General features: G+C 41.7%; 1 protein-coding gene across 3 annotated transcripts in view; it reads left to right on the forward strand.

Annotated features, from left to right (window-relative positions):
- The window catches only part of NRG3 (neuregulin 3), a 1,024,900-nt gene that overhangs the window by 64,529 nt on the left and 942,226 nt on the right, over positions 1-18,145 (forward strand). The window lies entirely within an intron of this gene.

The following is an 18,145-nucleotide window of genomic DNA, read 5'->3' on the forward strand; positions in this document are numbered from 1 at the left end:
GGGCTTAGGCAGGCTATTAAATTTTGGGAACATATTTGTCAAGCTAATTTAAAGCATCATATGTGGACTTTGAAGTATTAACTTCATAATGGCTAAGGATCTGCTCATACTATATAATTGTTGTCCATGTTAGCTGTCCTAAGTAGATGCTTACATGGACAAATGGAAGAAGTAATCAACAGAGCATCACGTCAGTATTGGGATAATTGGGGTTTGGGTTTTTGTTTTTGTTTTTTGGCCATTGTTTATAACATTCTTTGACTAATTTTTACAATGTATTGAACCAAGTGGTAAACATTCCTGGACTGTACCACTTTAGATTGCAGATGAGGGGTGCTCACCTTTGGGTAAAAACTCCTGAGACATTAAAAATTAGATTCTGGGGAGGAGAATTTTGCTTTAACCTCCTCTCTGATGTGCTGTTTTTCTTTCCATGGATAAACACCCAAATATTTAGTTCCCCATCTACAATCTGCAGTGGGGTCATCCAAAAAAATCTTTACCACTTGATTTTTCTGAAGATATAAAGTGGCTCTGATAAAGAACAATTAGATGTATTCTGTTGAGCTCATTGAAACAGCATAAAATTAAAGACTTTCGTTAAGCTTACACTTTCCCCATTAAGCCATATGAGCTCATAACATTTTTCCTTGAGATGGGGGAATAAAGTCAAATATGCACGTATATATGAAATACTATGGTGTACCCAGACATATACTACCAGAAATTAAAAATTAAATAATTAATGGGAATCGAGTATTTGGCATCTTCTGCCAGCTGAGTGGATGGCTCTTCCTTCTCTCCCTTTCTGATTACGAACAGGAGACAATGAAACTTGCTGGGAAATCACATAAAATAGTGTAAATGTCAGATTTATAGTGTTCATTATCCTCATTTGCAGGATGTCCAAATCATTAAAAATCTGAGATAGTTTCAGTTTGACAGTGTTCATAATGAGAACAAGAAGAGAAATGGCTTACATCCATCCTTCTGGATGAGTGGTAACAACATTCAAAGTAATATGTAAGGTTGGGATGCCAGTCAATTGACCAATCAGATATTGCAAATGGAAGGCTTATTATCTGAAGAATATTCTGAAACTGCAGCTAATGCAAAATGTGTCAGCTAGTAAGTATGTTGTCCAGAGCTGCCCTTTGGGAGCATATTATGTCCACTTGGAAAGAGCTGAACTGACTGCCAATTTGTTTCTGGATCCAGTTCAAGGTGTTGGTTATCGCCTTTAAAGTCTTTAGTGGTTTGTGCCCTGGATACCTGAAGGAGTGCCTGCTACTAGAGGGTTTTTGGCTGCTTGACAAGATCATCAGAGCAGGCTATGATGACAATCAAGGTTTGATTATTGCGCAGGTGGGATAGGGCCTTCTTGGTCATTCCCCTCAGGCTTTGGAATGCCCTCCCAATGGACATCTGTTCCTCAGCCTCCCTCACTATTTTTAAAAAGGCAGCTTAAGATCTGGATATTCAGCTAAGCCTGTGCCCTTTAGGGGGTGCTGCTTTATGAGCTTTCTTTTATGGTTTTATTATTGTGGGGGTTTAAATGTTTGCTGATTTTATTATTATTTTAATATTTCTTTTGGAAGCCACCTTGAGATATTTATAAAAGGCAGTATATAACCCTAACAATAAAATAAAATTGACAATAATAAAATATACCATATAGTTAACAATGTCCTTTTCTTGTGTAAGAGGCAGCCTAAATGTATGACCAAGAAGCCATCTAGATTAGCATGCTATTTCCAGGAGTGGTCCATGAGATGCCCTACATGTGAGCACTTCTGCAGTAGGATATTCCCCTTTGAGGATGGGGCCATAGCTCAGTGGTAGAGCATCTGCTTGCATGCAGAAGGCCCCAGGTTCAATCCCTGCCATCTCCAGGTGGGGCTGGGAAAGACTCCTTCCTGAAACCTTGGAGGGCTGCAGCCAGTCAGTGTAAACAATACTAAGTTAGATGGACCAATGGTCTGACTCGGTATAAGACAGATTCCTATGTTCTTACGATCCTGGTTCCTGATTCTGCCTCCCTTCTCATCTGCAGGTAATCATCCGATAGACTCACAATACAGCCTGCTAGTGATGAATGAACTCATGGCTTGTGACAGTACCTTACCAAGCAAGAAGCTGTTGGAACATATTGCTAAAGGAACAAATGGAGCATTGATGGGAGTGTAATCAGGTCTTCTGATATATTATTTAGGGCAGGGGTAGGTAACCTTGACTCTCCAGCTGTTTTGAACTACAACTCTCTTCATCCCATCCACAATAAATTATTTGCATGTTGTTGTGCACCGCCCGGAGTCTTCGGAGTTGGCGGTATATCAAATGTTTCAAATAAATTAAATTAAATTAAATTAAATTAAATTAAATTAAATTAAATTAAATTAATTGTGGGCATTGTAGTTCAATAACAGCTGAAGAACCAAGGTTGCCTACCCCTGAATTAGGGGCTACAGTCTCCATCTGAGTTGCAAGTGTCCTGGAGTGGTGTTTCTAGCTATTCCCTTCCAGGAGATTCTTCCTGGCCATGGCTACCCGAAACCTTATTGAGAATTATCAGGCTCATGTGGCTCCAAACATCTCAAGCTAGGGACCATGAGTAGTAGCAATGACGATGATGCAAGGAGGTTTTAGGACTAAGCCAGTGGTGGGGGAAAGCCCTTCCAAGTGAGCCACTTGGATGAGCAGACAAATTCCTCCATAACCACAGAACGGAAACAATTGAATCCCCCAAATTTTTCTCTGTGGATGTTAATGTTGAATATCCTCTGATCAGTTGAATAGTAATTTTAATATTTGACACATCTGAACAAATGCTATAGAGTCACTATTTGATAGTCAGTGTGCAGTAATGAAGAAGGAAAATAAGTGAATCCTTCCTGGGATTTTATTTCCTCTGAAGAGTGCACTAAAAAACCCACTTTTCTCTCTTTCCTTTCTTTCTTGGATTGATTGATTTATTTATTTAAAAACAGGGCTACAACCGGCAGTGATGCAGTGTAGAGGCTGTCATACTTTGGAGTCATCCAGTCTTCTTTGTTCCCAGCTTTTGTGGGAGAGTGTGAAGTGGGATTTGCAAATCCATGGAACTGAGAGTGAGGGGCATTAATTTCAGGTGAAATTATGGGCGAGATTCATAAATCCCATCACAGCAAAGTGTGAAAAGAATAGTACTTTAGAGGAGTCTCTTGGTAATCCTTATTAACCTACCTTACAAACTGGTTGCATTATTCATATTGTTTGCCAGTGGAGGATTAGAGTGAGAGTGGCTTGCCTAAAGACCACCTAAATAGACCACCAAATTTGAACTTGTTGGTTGACAGTTCAGGCTCTTAGCTGCTACACTATACTTGAAGAACTTTTTAAAAATAGTATATGGACCTGACTTTTACTGAGTCAGATTGTTGATCTGCCTCCCATCACCAACTGAGACTCCAACTGACTTGCAAATGTCCAGGAGTGGTCCAGGAAATGCAGTATTGTATACAGTGACTGGCAGCAGCTCTCTTCAGACAAGGGTCTTTTCCAGAGGCGCACTAACTCCCAGACCTTGGGGACCCAGTCCAGTCCTCCCAGGGCCGAGGGAGCCTACAAATGGCTGGGGTCCTCTGAGCCACCCCACGCCTGCCCCTCCAAAGCTCCACTTTTTTTTAAAAAAAGTCTTACCATGGTCAAGGGATGGCTGTGGGTGGGGGAGCAGGAGAGACGCTAGCCCCATCCGTTTGGGCCAGCACCTGCAAGGCACAGGTCAGGGGCTTGCGATGATTTCTAAACTGTGCAGGCACACCTCACAGTTGCTTAAAGACACTGGCCCGAACAGATGGGGCCAGCATCTCTCCTGCTCCGATCCCACCACCGCTGGGGGAGGGTGGGAGAAGGGAAAAGGACTGCTCCTCTCCCCACAGCCAACCTTCGACTGCGTAAAGACTTTTTTTTAAAGTGGAACTTTGGTGGGGTGGGCCCCCCAAAGGAGGCTTGTGGGGGCTCACACGGGGGGGGCTTATGGCTGGCCTGTCTGGGTGCCCAAATTACCTTGATGAGCCCCTGTTCTTTTCCAAAATACCTGGAGAGATACCTGGGATTGAACCTGAAACCTTCTACACGCAAAGCGTGTGTTTTGTCTATTGAGCTCTGGCTCTAAGATGGCTGATATTATAGTTTTAGGAACACCCGTTTAATATGTTCCATCCTAATGTTGCTTTTGATAATAGCTGATAATGAGTATCAACAGAGAGCTTTTCTTCCTACTTGTCCTTTTGCTAAGAATTGACTGTGGCTTCCTTCAAGGATGGTACTTGTGTTTTGATCTTCTCCTTTTTTCAAATTGCCTTTAAAGAAAGTGTCTTGAAAACAGTAGAGGAATGATAAAAAGCCACAAAGCCCTGTAGCTCCTAAGGCAGGATATCTCTTTATTTGCAAACATTAAATGGCCTCTACCTCTCCTCATGATTATGCACCTATTGTAAGCAATTATTGTTTAGCGGAAAAGTCAGATAAGAGCTCTTCTTCTTTACTTCTCCATATGAGTAATTACCTCCCTGGATATAATCAGTACTAAAGGTAGTGAAGTGCGTAATAATTGCAGCTGTAGCAAGGCTTCTGATACACTTTCATCTAGCCGCATAGAACAGGAACTGCATTATGTTTGCAAAAAGTTTGAAGACAGCTCTTGAGTTAGGGATGTGAAAACTGATTTGAGTACAAATTTGATTGTACCCAAATCTAGCTGATTCAGGTGATTTGGAGACAAAACAAATACCCCTGTGGTCCATTGGCTAGATTCAGGTACAAATCGAATTGTGCCTGATTTGATTCAAATCGATTTGAGATTTGGAGCCCTCCTATTAATTCCCCCAGATTCCCAGCTTTCATTTCTTTAAAAAGGGGACTAAGCTCTAGCCCTTGTATAAGTGTAGTTACGGAGCAAAATGTGTGGTCACTATTTATTCAAATGTTTGGATTCTTAGGTGAATAATAACTTTCCCTCAATGAACCCCTGTGAGGATTCATTACACACCTTCATTTCTTCTATTCATTTTTACTGTCTTTTCGATAGTGCCAAATGTCAACTGCCATGTGCCAACTACACCCCACTCTCATCTGCAAAGCAGTGGGGTAGTACACAGTTTATGTTCTAGGATTCCCCCCCCAAGTGTTTAGGTTCTTTGGTGTCTAATAACCTTTCCTCATAATGAATCCCCATGAGGATTCATTACACACGAAAGAGTCTAAACACCTCAAAAATTCCTAAAATATCAACTGAGTACCCAGTGGCTTGTGGGTTGTGGGGTAGCTGGAACATGGGATGCCACTAATTCTCCACCCTCACCTGCAAAGCAGCGGGGTTGAAATGAACAGAAGAAATGAAGGTGTGTAATGAAGACACCAAAGAATCTAAACATTTCAATAATCCTAAAAATTAAAATGAGTACCCCACGGCCTTGCAGGTGGGCGGGGGGTGTAGTTGTCACATGGCAGTTGCAGTTGGCACTGTCCAATGATAGTCAAAATGAACAGAAGAAATGAAGATGTGCAATGAATCCTCATAGGGATTCATTCTGAGAAAAATTATTATACACCAAAGAATCCAAACACTTGAAAAATATTGACTACACATTTTGCTCCATAACTCCACTTCTACAAGGGCTAGAGCTTAGCTTTTTTTTTTAATAAAAAGAAATCTGGGGGTCCGTATTAGGGTTAGGGTATGGCAACTTCAAATCCCAATTGTTTCCTGTGACAGAAATGTTCAAAATCAAATTGAGATTTGGGTGGTAGGTGGCACCCATGGGGACTTACCCCTCACCCAACTTTGGTGCCCCTAGGACCTTGTTAGGTGGTCCAAATCGGTCTGAATCTGAATTGAATCAGTGTGTGGGGAGGCACACAAGTGGTCCCCCTTTATCACAAAGGAGACACTCAGTATGATGAGAGGGTACTACCCCACTTTGGTAATTTTCTTGGAGGACAAAGTTTACAACCTTTAATTAGGTGACAACTGCAGCTACGACCTAGCTTTCAAGTAAAAAATCTCAACATATTCTAAATTGCCAATAACACCAGTTATGAAGGTAGAATGGCAGTGGGGTGTGTGTGTGTGCTTACCTGTGTATTGCATGTATGACTATCTGCCTGAGTGGCAGGTGTCGTGGGTGTGCACTTGGTGCAAAGTGCAGGGAACAAGTTCGTTCACTCAGTCAAGGTGGCTAACTTGGAGAATCTCAGGGAGGCAGAGAGGTATGTGCGTGAGATCCTCAGGGATGTCATAAAGGCATCCCACTCCAAGGCTGACTGCTGTCATGGAGAACCAAGGTCTCAGGGAAAGAGGACATCAGTCTGAGGAACAGGGGAATGCTCCCTTAGAAGGGACTCCTTCCTTCGATGATGTGCCCATATCCTATCATATAGAGGATACTCCTCTGGGGGTTGGGGGCCTCCTAGTAGTGGGTGATTTGAGTTAGATGCACAGAGCGTTTGGTTTACGACCCATGAGTAGACCGCATGGTGACTTTCCTGCTTTGTGCGAAGGTTGCAGATGTCACACAGTGTCTTGATAGGCAATTAGGTAGTGCTGGAGTCAGCTGTCATAGTGCATCAGCACCAGTGATGTTGAGAAATGCAGTTGGGAGGTTCTGGGAGCCAAATTTAGGCTTCTAGGTAGCATATTGAAGTCCAGGACCCCCAGCATAGTGTTCTCTGAAGTGCTACCTGTTCCATATGCAGTGCCAGCAAGACAGGCAAAGCTGAGGGATCTCAATGTGTGGATGGGATAGTGGTGCTGGGAGGAGGGGTTTAGATTTGTTAAGCTCTGAGATACATTTTGGGAGGAGCAAAGCCTGTACAGAAGGGATGGACTCCACTTGAGCCAAGATGGAACCAGACTGTTGGTGCTTAAAATAAAAAAAGGCACAGAGCAGCTTTTAAAATGATGTCTGGGGGATTGCTGACAAGAACTGGGTGGTAAGCAAAATCCCCTAAGGTGTGAGGGTGGAAATGTTTCAGATAAACCTGAAGGGGACAGAGTAGATCTAGGAGTAGAGCAGACAGACAGCTGGTCAAATGACAATAAGGGAGATAGCACATGCCAACATCATGTAAGAAACTAAGTGACTAGTGTTTATATACTGATGTTAGAAGCCTCCAAGCCAAGATGGGCAAGCTGGAGTGCTTGGTTGTTAATGAAAACATAGATACAGTGGGCATAATGGAAACCTAGTGGAATGGTGAGAACCAGTGAGACACTGTTATTCTTGGGTAAAAACTCTACAGAAAGGACAGGGAGGGGAGGATTGGGGTGGAGTAGCAGTTTATATTAAAGAAGGGATAGAATCCAACAATCTGAGAAACCCAGGAGGACCGGAGTACTCCACACACGATCATTATGGGTGACAATATGAGGACTGAATTGAAATGGGTTACTAGGTACATGCTATTGTTCTCTGGATCAAAACACGGAGAGTGACCTGGAATTGGAGAAGCAAATCAGAGGGGCATCAAAGAGAGACAGAGCTGCTATAATTGGTGACTTTAATTACACCGACATAATCTGGCAAAATCACGTGTTTGGATTGACAGAGAGGCCAAATTTCTAGACATGCTAAATGACTGTGCCTTAGAACAGTTGGTCACATAACCAACCAGAGAGAAGAGGACTTTGGACTTTATCCTGAGTGGTGCTAGGACCTGGTGTGAGATGTCAGAGTTGTAGAACCATTGGGGAACTAAGACCATAGTGTGATCAGATTCAGCTTATATGCAAGTGGAACACTGCCAAGGAAGTCCAACACAGATGCGTAGGACTTCATAAGAGGGAACTTTTCAAAAATGAGGGGACGAGTGGAAAGACAATAAGAGATGTAAAAGAAAGTTTGAGGAGTATAAAGCTAGAAGTGTCAATGGGAATACCAAAAACTTCTTTAAATACCTCACCTCTGGCCTGTGGGCTTCTCAGAGGCATCTGGTGGACCACTGTGTAAAACCAGATGCTGGATTAGATAGGCCTTTGGTCTGATCCAGCAGGGCATTTCTTATGTTTTTAAACTTCCAACATGGGAACCCCACCTGATACTGATACTTTTTAGTGGCCATCAAATAGTGGTACAGTAGTCCCTCGCCTATCGCGGTTTCCCCAATCGCAGATTTGTGTATCCGTGACTGGAAAATTGTGACTGCCCTTGCCAACCATGACCTGAGTATCCGAGGTTTGGCTTTTTTTTAATTTCAGAGGTTTGGGGAGTAATTTAGGGGGTCAGGGGCATTTTTAGGGGTCTGGGGTGATTTTGGGGGGTCTGGGGCAATGTTTGGGGTCTGGGGTGTCATTTCTGGGTTTTGGGGGACATTTCCAGGGGTCAGGGGTCAGTTCCAGGTATCAGGGTGATTCTTTCCATTTTTCCCCTTATTTTCAGTTGTGTTGTGACCATGATTACCCTAATCCCCGGTTTGCCATTGAAACCAATGGCTCATCTACCATGACATATCTCTTGAAGTCAGAAAGTACTTTTGAGTCAAGGGCAGAGTAGTGAACATTGCTTTCCCCTCCACACACAATTGGCTGTGGGACAAGCCTTTGACTCAGCTCCACAGCCAGCCTCTCTTAGAGGGCACAGCTCTCACGCTGCCTTCTAATGCTGTGGAACATGTTGGCCATTAGATGCATCTCCAACTCTTTTAAAATTATTATCATTATAATTTATAAGAAGAAAGTTCCCATTGGTCCTACTATTCTATTTGACACAACAATTTTTGTATTCTCCAGTTCTGTGGCTTACCTGTCAGGGATAGGACAAACCTGCTTAGACACTAGCTCCCAAGTGAACTAACTCTTCTTTTATTCTTCTACACTAACAGATATTAGCCATAATAGTTTAATGGAAACCTCATTCAAAGACAATATACTGAGTTCCTGGTACTGAGAACAGACAAAAATTCACTTGAGAAAATGTCCCTTATTACAATTTTCCTGTTTTCTGAGGATTTTCAGATATGTTTGAGCTTCTTTTGCTTCTTTCTCATGATTGTCTGTTTTGTTCACTCAAGATTGTTTCAGTCTCTTCCCAGCGAACTGGAATAGTCTGTCCTACTATAACAGAAAGAATAGTGGAAAGAGTGGCTGTTTTTAGAAGCGAAATGATTTCTTCTTTCTTTGATGGAGGATAATATTTCCATTACTAGGTGCCGTATTATCACTGCACCTGAAATGCTGTGGGTTGAGATGCGCACACATGGTGATGCTAACCCCCACAACCAGCTGCAGCTGTTGTTGTTTTGCTCCCCAGTACATCAGAAGTACCTATCTTTGTCTGAGTAGGAGCAAGCAATCTTATTACTAAACCCCTGCTTTCAAGATGAAATACACAGCTTTATATACACAGCAATTTTTTCTGCAGCATTTTTCCTAGGAAAACCTTCTCATGGAATAGAGTAATTTCTCCAGCAATATATGTGCTGGGAAATGTAACTATTAGGGCTTTTAAACATATATTAATTTGTGTTATTTTTCCAGATATTGGAATACATATTGTATTGTAAACCACCCTGAGAGACATGCGTTTTGGGTGGTATATAGATATAAATTATTAGAAATGAATAAATATCTGGGTCAAACATACCTGAATATTATAGCAAGGCATGGTTATGTTTTCAGGGCTGTTTTGAAAAACAAGTGACCTCTCAAAAGATTGATTGATTGATTGATTGATTGCTCTCGAATCAGTGTTGACTCTTAGCGATCACATAGATAGATTCTCTCCAAGATGATCTGTCTTCAACTTGGCCTTAAAAGTCTCTCAGTGGTGCATTCATTGCTGTTGTAATCAAATCCATTCACCTTGCTGCTGATCATCCTCTTCTTCTCTTTACTTCAACTTACCCCAACATTATGGACTTCTCAAGGTAGCTGGGTCTTTGTGCAATGTGTCCAAAGTATGATAGTTTGAGCCTGGTCATTTGTGCCTCGAGTGAAAATTCTGGATTGAGTTGTTCTATGATCCATTTGTTTGTTTTCCTGGCTGTCCATGGTATCCTCAAAAGTCTTCTCCAGCACCAAAGTTCAAAAGCATGAATGCTTTTTCTGTCTTGCTTCTTCAAAGTCCAGCTTTCGCATCCATAGAGTGTCATGGGGAAAACCATTGTCCAAATGATTCTAATCTTAGCAGGTAATCTATAGTATAAGCAGGTAATTATATAACCTATAGACACGTCATGGCATCTAAATATCCTTTTCCAAGGCCTTCATTGCAACACTACCAAGTGCTAGTCTGTGGCGTATTTCTTGACGGCTGGATCCTTTACTGTTGATGGTTGATCCTAAAAAGCAGAAGCTATCCAGCACTTCACTATCTTCATTGTCAATTCTGAGGCTGGTTGATGTATCCGTTGTCATTAGTTTAGTCTTCTTTACATTTAATTGTAGTCCCATTTTTTCACTGTGCTCCTTGACTTTCATTACCAGAGCTTGCAGATCATCCACATTCTCAGCTATCAGAGTGGTGTCATCAGCATAGCGCAGGTTATTGATGTTTCTTCCTCCAGCTTTAAAACCATGCTCATCTTCTTCCAGTCCAGCTTCTCTCAGTATATGTTCAGCATATAAATCGAATAAAGAAGGAGAAAGTATACAGCCTTGTCTTACTCCTTTGTGGATCTGGAACCAGTCTGTTTCACCATGTTCTGTCTGGACTGTGGCTTCCTGCCCTGTGTAAAGGTTTCTCATGAGAACAAAGAGATGTTCTGGGATGCCCATTTTCCTAAGGATATTGCACAACTTGACATGGTCAATGTAATCAAAGGCTTTTCTGTAGTCAATAAAGCACATATTGACTTCATTTTGGTATTCTTTGGCTTTTTTCAGTTATCCAGCATGCATCAGCAATGATGTCTCTTGTTCCTTTGCCTTTTCTGAAACCAGCTTGAACATCCGGCATTTCCCTTTCCACGTAGGGATCTAATCTAAGCATGTGAGTTAAGGATCTTGTGCAATGGTTTGCACAATCTGTTAAGTCTCCTTTCTTTGGTATGGATATGTAGACTGACCTCATCCAATCTGTTGGCCACTGTGTTCTCAAAAGATACCAGAAGTGATATTGCAGCTTTTTGTTAAATGAAAGCTTGTATTGTTTCTGTGAAGAACAGTATTTCCTAAGACAGCTATCTTCTGTACTAGAGAGGTGGGTGGGAAAATGAAGGTAACCACAGCAGCAGGAGGAAAATTGTAGTTGCTTGTCAACATGTATTTTGGTACCCAAATGTAAAACAACCCCTATATATCATTTATCATTATACTGATCAGCCACTATTTAGCAGTTCCTGTTCCAGACTGATAATTAAAATGTCAGTGCTTGATGAGTTTTGAATGCCTGATTTCACATTACCTTGGTTTACCTGGCAGAAATTTGTGATTCTCTCCTTTCTCTCTCTATGAAGCTACAAAAATCTCAACTTGGTGGACAATTTATTGTCACTGCCTCAAAATTAGCTGAGATGTAACTTTCAACGTGCAATTAATGGATTTCTCTTTACAGTTTGTTTATGGACTGTGCCCCCTGCCCCGCACAGTAAGTGCCCAAAGTGACACACATAATTTAAAGTATAGTAAAAATACAAGAAGGTGATAATCCTTTTTTAAAACTGCTGAAGAGTTTGTTCATTTGCATGATGGGAGACAGAATAAACCTAAGTTTTGTACTTAGTGACAGCCTTTTGTTGATTACTGGAAGTCTCAATACAATATAGATATTAATGTTTTTGTAAAAAAATTTCTTGAATTATAAGATGGTTATGTTCATAATTATGGAAGATTGAGTTTGTATATATTAATACTGTTTAAAACTAAAAACACTTAAAACGCATTGAAAATAGTAATTATGTATTTGCAGTTTAATAATAAAATTATTTCTTTGAAGATAATTGAAAAAAGATTTTAGTAAGTCATATCTCCACCTGGTGATGGAGGATGGCTAGCCAGGCTACCTGGTCAGTTCCCCTGGGGAGATCATTCCGTATAACTTGTGCCACCCCTGAAAAGGCTCATGCCCTAGAAGGACAAGGCACAGAAGGAAGATGGAGTAGGGCCTCTCCAGATAACCTGAGGAAGTTGGAAATTCTATGAAGGAGATAGGCACTCCCTGCAATATACTACTCCCAGAGTACATAGGGCTTTAAATGTAATAACATGGGATTTGGGACCTGAAAACTGATTTAATAAATGGGATGTAAACAAGAAGGAGATGGTCTGTTGAATTTGTTCAGTCAATAGATAGATGCTCTGATGTTCACAGTGAGGTCTGCACAAGCTAGGGCTGTGTGTTGTCACCAGTGCCAGAATACATCCCATGGGGATGAATGATAAGCTTGAAATGTTCCTCAACATTGTCAAGAAGGAAGCAAAGACACTACTCACATGGGAACTCTGAGTTATTACAGATTATTACTTATCAAGCAGTAGCTCACAGTGGAAACACTGGGTTAACATAGATGACTACTTGTTTAGCAGTAACTCAGAGTGGTGTGCATGTATATGCTTGACCAGATGGTTGTGTGTATTGTCCTTTCATGGGGTATGGTGAATCTTGCCACCTCCCTGCATTCTTGGATATCTGGGCCCCATTTGTGTACACAGTTGGAGCTGCATGGGAGCTAGTTCTCTGTGATCTGTCCCATACAGGATGTGTCTGATTAACAGAACTACATGGTTGTGGCTGATTATTTGATTCTTTCCCACCTAATTGGCACTATGTGGTAAGGGAGGGAAGGATCCATGCAAACACACTGCAGTGACATGGGACAGAACAAAGAACTGGTTCTCAGTTATGTATATGAAGAGGGCCCTAATCAGATGCAGAAATGTGGTAATATCTCCTTCTCATTTAGCTCAACATAGAAAATAAACTTGCTAAGTAGTTAGAAGCACACTGTGCTAAGTTACCACTTGGTAAAAGATTGCCTTTATTCACTAGAACAGATTAGAAAGAGAACAATTTTTTCATTCCCTTTATTAACTGTGTTGTGAATTTTTTCTTGAAAAGTGGTGTGTGTGTGTGTGTGTGTGTGTGAGAGAGAGAGAGAGAGAGAGAGAGAGAGAGAGAGAGAGAGAGAGAGAGAGAGTGTCTGCATTTTTAATAATAGTAATAAAACAGTTAATCTTGATAACATTACAGTGGTTACTAGAAGCCAGTAATGGATTGGTTAAGAATAAATCTTGGCAGACTAAACAAAGCACTCTCTCTCTCTTCATGGGTTTTGGGAATGTTATGAGTGAAATTTACCTTGATTTTAACAATATTTGGGGGGAAATTCATGATATTTTTGTTAGCAAACTTGATTATGTGTGGGATACATGATAATACAGTCAGATGGATTTACAGCTGGTTGGAAACTCATATTCAAAGACTGAACATCAGTAGTTCTTCAACAAACTGAGGGGAGGTTTTGAATGGGGTACTGCAGGACTGTGTTGGGTCCAATACTCATATTCAGATTTGCAGATTACATGAAACTAGGGGTTGCGGAGAAAATTCTCCACAAGTTCTCCTTTGAAGGAATCCTGTAATTCAGAATGAATGTTGGTTTCCCTCTGAAGGTACTATGAAAATGCTGACATTCAGAGAGATTTTCCACTACAGAGAAGTTTCTCCATAGGATAACGCCTCAGAAAACTGGAATGAAATTGAAATGACCTTGATAGAATGGAAAAATGTACTGCAATGGAAAGTCATCAGAGAGAAATGCAAAGGTTTGCATTTAAGCAAAAACAATGCATAAGTATAGAGCAGATGGCTTGGCAACAGTGCAAGAGAAAATCTTTAGATTTCAGTAGATCACAGACTGAGCACAAGTCAGCAGTGTGATGCAGCTGCAAAAAAGGCGAATGTGATTTAAGGGTGAACTGACAGAATCCTGGTTTTCAAGACACAAGAAGTAAAACTTCAACTTTATTCTGCACTAGTCAGACCTCCCCTAGAGTACTTTGTCAAGTTCTTTCAGAAGGATGTCAACAAATTAGAACAGGTTCAGAGGAGGGCAATATAGATAATTAAGACTGAAAATGCACGTCCTGTGGAGAAAGGTTAAAGGAATGTGGGGAAGAGAAGACTAAGGGAAGGTATGACAGCACTCTTCAGAGCTCCATTTTGTAGAAGGGGATGAAGATTTTCTGTTGCTCCAGAGGGCAGGACTAGATCTAATGAATTTAAGTTACAGGGTCTTCAAGCAGAGTCTTGACAGTCATCAGTTTGGGGTGCTCTAACTCCGGATTTCCTGCACTGACCAGGGGGGTTGGCCTATAAGGCCTCTTCTGTGTTGACATCAGAACCTTGGCATAAATATCAGAGTTCTTGGATTTCACCAGTATTGAGGTTGAATATTATGGGAACTCAAATACCCATTCCTCTGAAGGCGATACACTCCCTTCATCAATGCTAGCAGGAAATGGATGAGAAGGAAAAACTGAATTATTCATTGACTTCTAGAAAGTAAAATTTTAAAATTCCAGCCTCTGTCTCTCTCACTAGAACCACTGGCAACATCTGGTATTAATCCTGCCAAATACTTGTGAATTATTTGTGATGCGATTCTCCATCTTGCATCTCTAAAGGATAAATACTTTAATTTCTTTTTCATTTCCTGCTGAGGCTAGACTTCAATTGTGATAGCATAAATGAAATGCTCATGATTTATCTACTCTCCTTATGCTATCTACGAAGAGATTCTTTTAACATATCTTTGCTATATATCATCCTTTTAGCCTTTAAATTATGTTTCCTAGATCATATTAAACAGGTCTTTGGTGTTTTTTAAAAATATTATTATTATACTAGGGACAATTCAATACTGTATTGTTAAAATGTTGAGAGTGCTTTCATTGCCAATAGCATTATCTTCAGTGCTTCAGCCTGGAATGCACCTACTATGTGGTAGGAAAGCATCCTGAAATTCAAGTAATCGTAATTTTGCTTTTTGCTCCCCAGCCCCTAACTCAGGAGAGAACTGAGAGAGAGTGAAGAACAAGCTGGTGGGCCCCTTCTCTCTCAGCGGTCCAGAGATATTATCCCACCCCACCCTGCCTGATTTGTTAAATTATATCTATACCCCTATACCCCTGTCCTCTCCCTTCCTCATAAGGTTTCTGCAAAATTAGTATTTTCATCTCTAGCTCTCTTCTATTAAGAGAGAGCTTTTGAATTGTCTCATTGGGAACCTCTTTTTCAGAGCCCAGCTAAACATTACATGCAAATGTGTGCATTTAACTCTGTCTCTTGGCCTTCTATTGAAAGTGAAAAACCATTTGGAAGGAACAATTTAAATAAGCAACAGTTGGAGGCGTTCTTGAAACTTTTTCTCACCCATCACTTATGTGTTCAAAATGTTACCACAGTTGGTACCCTCCCTGCCATATGTACACCAGGGAGTTCAAGGGCAAACACGTTGGGAAACTCATGGGGGGGGTGATAGTGGGGGATTTGGAGTCGAAATACTGGACAAGGGGTCCACCCAAAGGCATCTTCCATGGGTAGACAACATACACACTCAACATACACACTCAAAATAATTACAAATACTTAATTTGAATGAAACCTCAGTTTCTCATTGTACTTCAGTTACAACTTTTCACAGCCCTCAAGGGCTGATGTCCAGTCTTGACTCCAACATGCATATGGCATGTCTTTACAGCAACTTTCTGACACAATGGATTGATACATGGGTTATCCCTAACATGGAGCCAGAACTTCTAGGGCAAACTGGGCCCAGGGAGGACAGTGATACCAGACACCCTACATGGACTGTGTATGGACCCTTGAACAGTCCCTGGAATTCTCTAACACTGGCAGGGCAAATGCCAATTTAGAAAGGGTTCCCTGAAAGAGGGTTCCCTGAATGTAGGTGGTTTGAAAACTACAGGTTGAAAAGATGGAGAGATGAGATGTGGGATTTCCCAGTGGAATCAGTGTAGACCACACATGTCTCTGTGCGAATTTAGTGCGGCAGCCAAACTATCCTCAGAATTCAAGATCTGAGACATTTTCTCCATTCCTCTCTAGATTGATAAACGTTGGAATGAATGAATGACAGCTGAGTCAGGATCACCTGTAGACAGTCTAAAACACAACTCTTTTCTTCTGCTTGTTCCTGAGTTGGAAATGGATATTTTAAAATCCTCTTTCATTAGACTAAAATACAAAAGGAAGTGCTTTAGATTGAAAGCTCTACTGTCTTTTTGTAGTTTCAGAGGAAATTGGTAGTTCCTGAATATTTGAAAGTCCCAATAGGGTCTAAAATGCTATCTCAGCGGACAAAGCTGGCTTCCTTCAGTGCTTCTTCAAAAGGTGAGCTGACAGCTGAAATAGAAAATGGAGACAGAACCTGCCACTTTTAAAAAAATCATCTGAATAAACTCTCAAAGATGATGCATACTTAGAAAAATGTATCTGATATTCTTAGCACTTCAGGTCTGACTTTGAAGAGTTGAGTCTTCTAATTTTCATCAAAGGTTTGCCATTTTTTTTGAAGACAGGTTTTGTGGCTCAGATTAGTCATACATAGAATGATTGGGATCACATGCACTGACTCTGCCTCAGCCTTCATTTTGCACAGGAGCCTATGATCCATACCCTACATGTTTCCGGGTTAGATCATGCCTATATATGTTTGGAACATAGGACGCTGCCATATTCTGAATCAGACCATTGGTCTATCTAGCTCAGTATTGTCTTCAGAGACTGGCAGTGGCTTCTCCAAGGTTGCAGGCAGGAATCTCTCTCAGCCCTATCTTGGAGAAGCCAGGGAGGGAACTTGGAACCTTCTGCTCTTCCCAGAGCAGCTCTATCCCCTGAGGGGAATATCTTACAGTGCTCACACTTCTAGTCTCCCATTCATATGCAACCAGGGCAGACCCTGCTTAGCTAAGGGGACAAGTCATGCTTGCTACCACAAGACCAGCTCTCCTCTCCTATGGATGTATGCACAAGGGTTCCTGCATAAACTGTATATGAGAGCCCCTGGTGGCGCAGTGGTAAAACTGCCGCCCTGTAACCAAAAGGTTACAAGTTCGCTCCTGACCAGGGGCTCAAGGTTGACTCAGCCTTCCATCCTTCCGAGGTCGGTAAAATGAGTACCCAGAATGTTGTGGCCAATATGCTAAATCATTGTAAACCGCTTAGAGAGCTCTGGCTATAAAGCAGTATATAAATGTAAGTGCTATTGCTATTGCTATATGGGTGTCACAGGCAGGCTGGACAAGCATGGGGAAATCACCAATACTTCAGCTGCCCAAGGCTTGCTCTTCTCACCTCACAACTACACACCTCAGTGTGGAGAGGAGGAGGTTTGTGCATTCCTTGTCATCATCACCCCCCACCTTTTGGCCTGTTCTTGTAAGGCTGATAATTTTCTCTCAGTGCAGACAGAGACCGACCGACCCAGGGCTTTAAAGGCCCAACTGACATGGATCCCTTCCCTCTCCCACCTCCCTTGAGACATCTGAGGTTTCTTCCTGGCTAAGAAGCATCCCTTTTGCTTCCACAACCCGGCCCCCCACTCTAGGTGGCTAAGCCTGAAGTCAGCCATGGTGTTGGCCGCATTGCCAAGGCAATGAGAACATTGGGGCTCGGCAGCAATGTGGATAGTGCTGCTGGGTGGGCAGCATGCTGTTCTTACCCCTTAAGAGGTGCCAGGACTGGAGCATCAGTGACACTTCCTTGGCAAGAGGTCAGAGATAGAGCCAGCAGGCTCAACCTCAGTTTCTCTCCCATTTAATCAAAACACAGAAATGATTAGCTCAGTTTCCAAGAGGCATTTGCTTGGCGGGAAATGGGACGCTGAAGTAGGCAGACCTTTGATTTGATCCACCTGGGCCCTTCTTACGTTCTTATAGCAGAAGCTGGTGTGCACCAGATACATGCATTTCTCTCCCTTAAAGACTGGGTTAGAAGTACTGCCAAAGTCAACACTAACATGTTAGTTCAGACAGGCCAGGATCCAAAGTGCCCTATATGCACAGCATAACCATTCCATAAGTGCTGATTTTTCTTTACCTGATGTACTCCTTTTGTGCTGCAGCTGGTGCCTCTCCAAAGAATCCCTTACAGTGGTTCTTTGAACACAGCAGTAGTAGCACAATCACCTGAAGTATCAGGCACTT

Source organism: Hemicordylus capensis, chromosome 3, assembly GCF_027244095.1.
Source record: "Hemicordylus capensis ecotype Gifberg chromosome 3, rHemCap1.1.pri, whole genome shotgun sequence".
NCBI classification, from domain to species: domain Eukaryota; kingdom Metazoa; phylum Chordata; class Lepidosauria; order Squamata; family Cordylidae; genus Hemicordylus; species Hemicordylus capensis.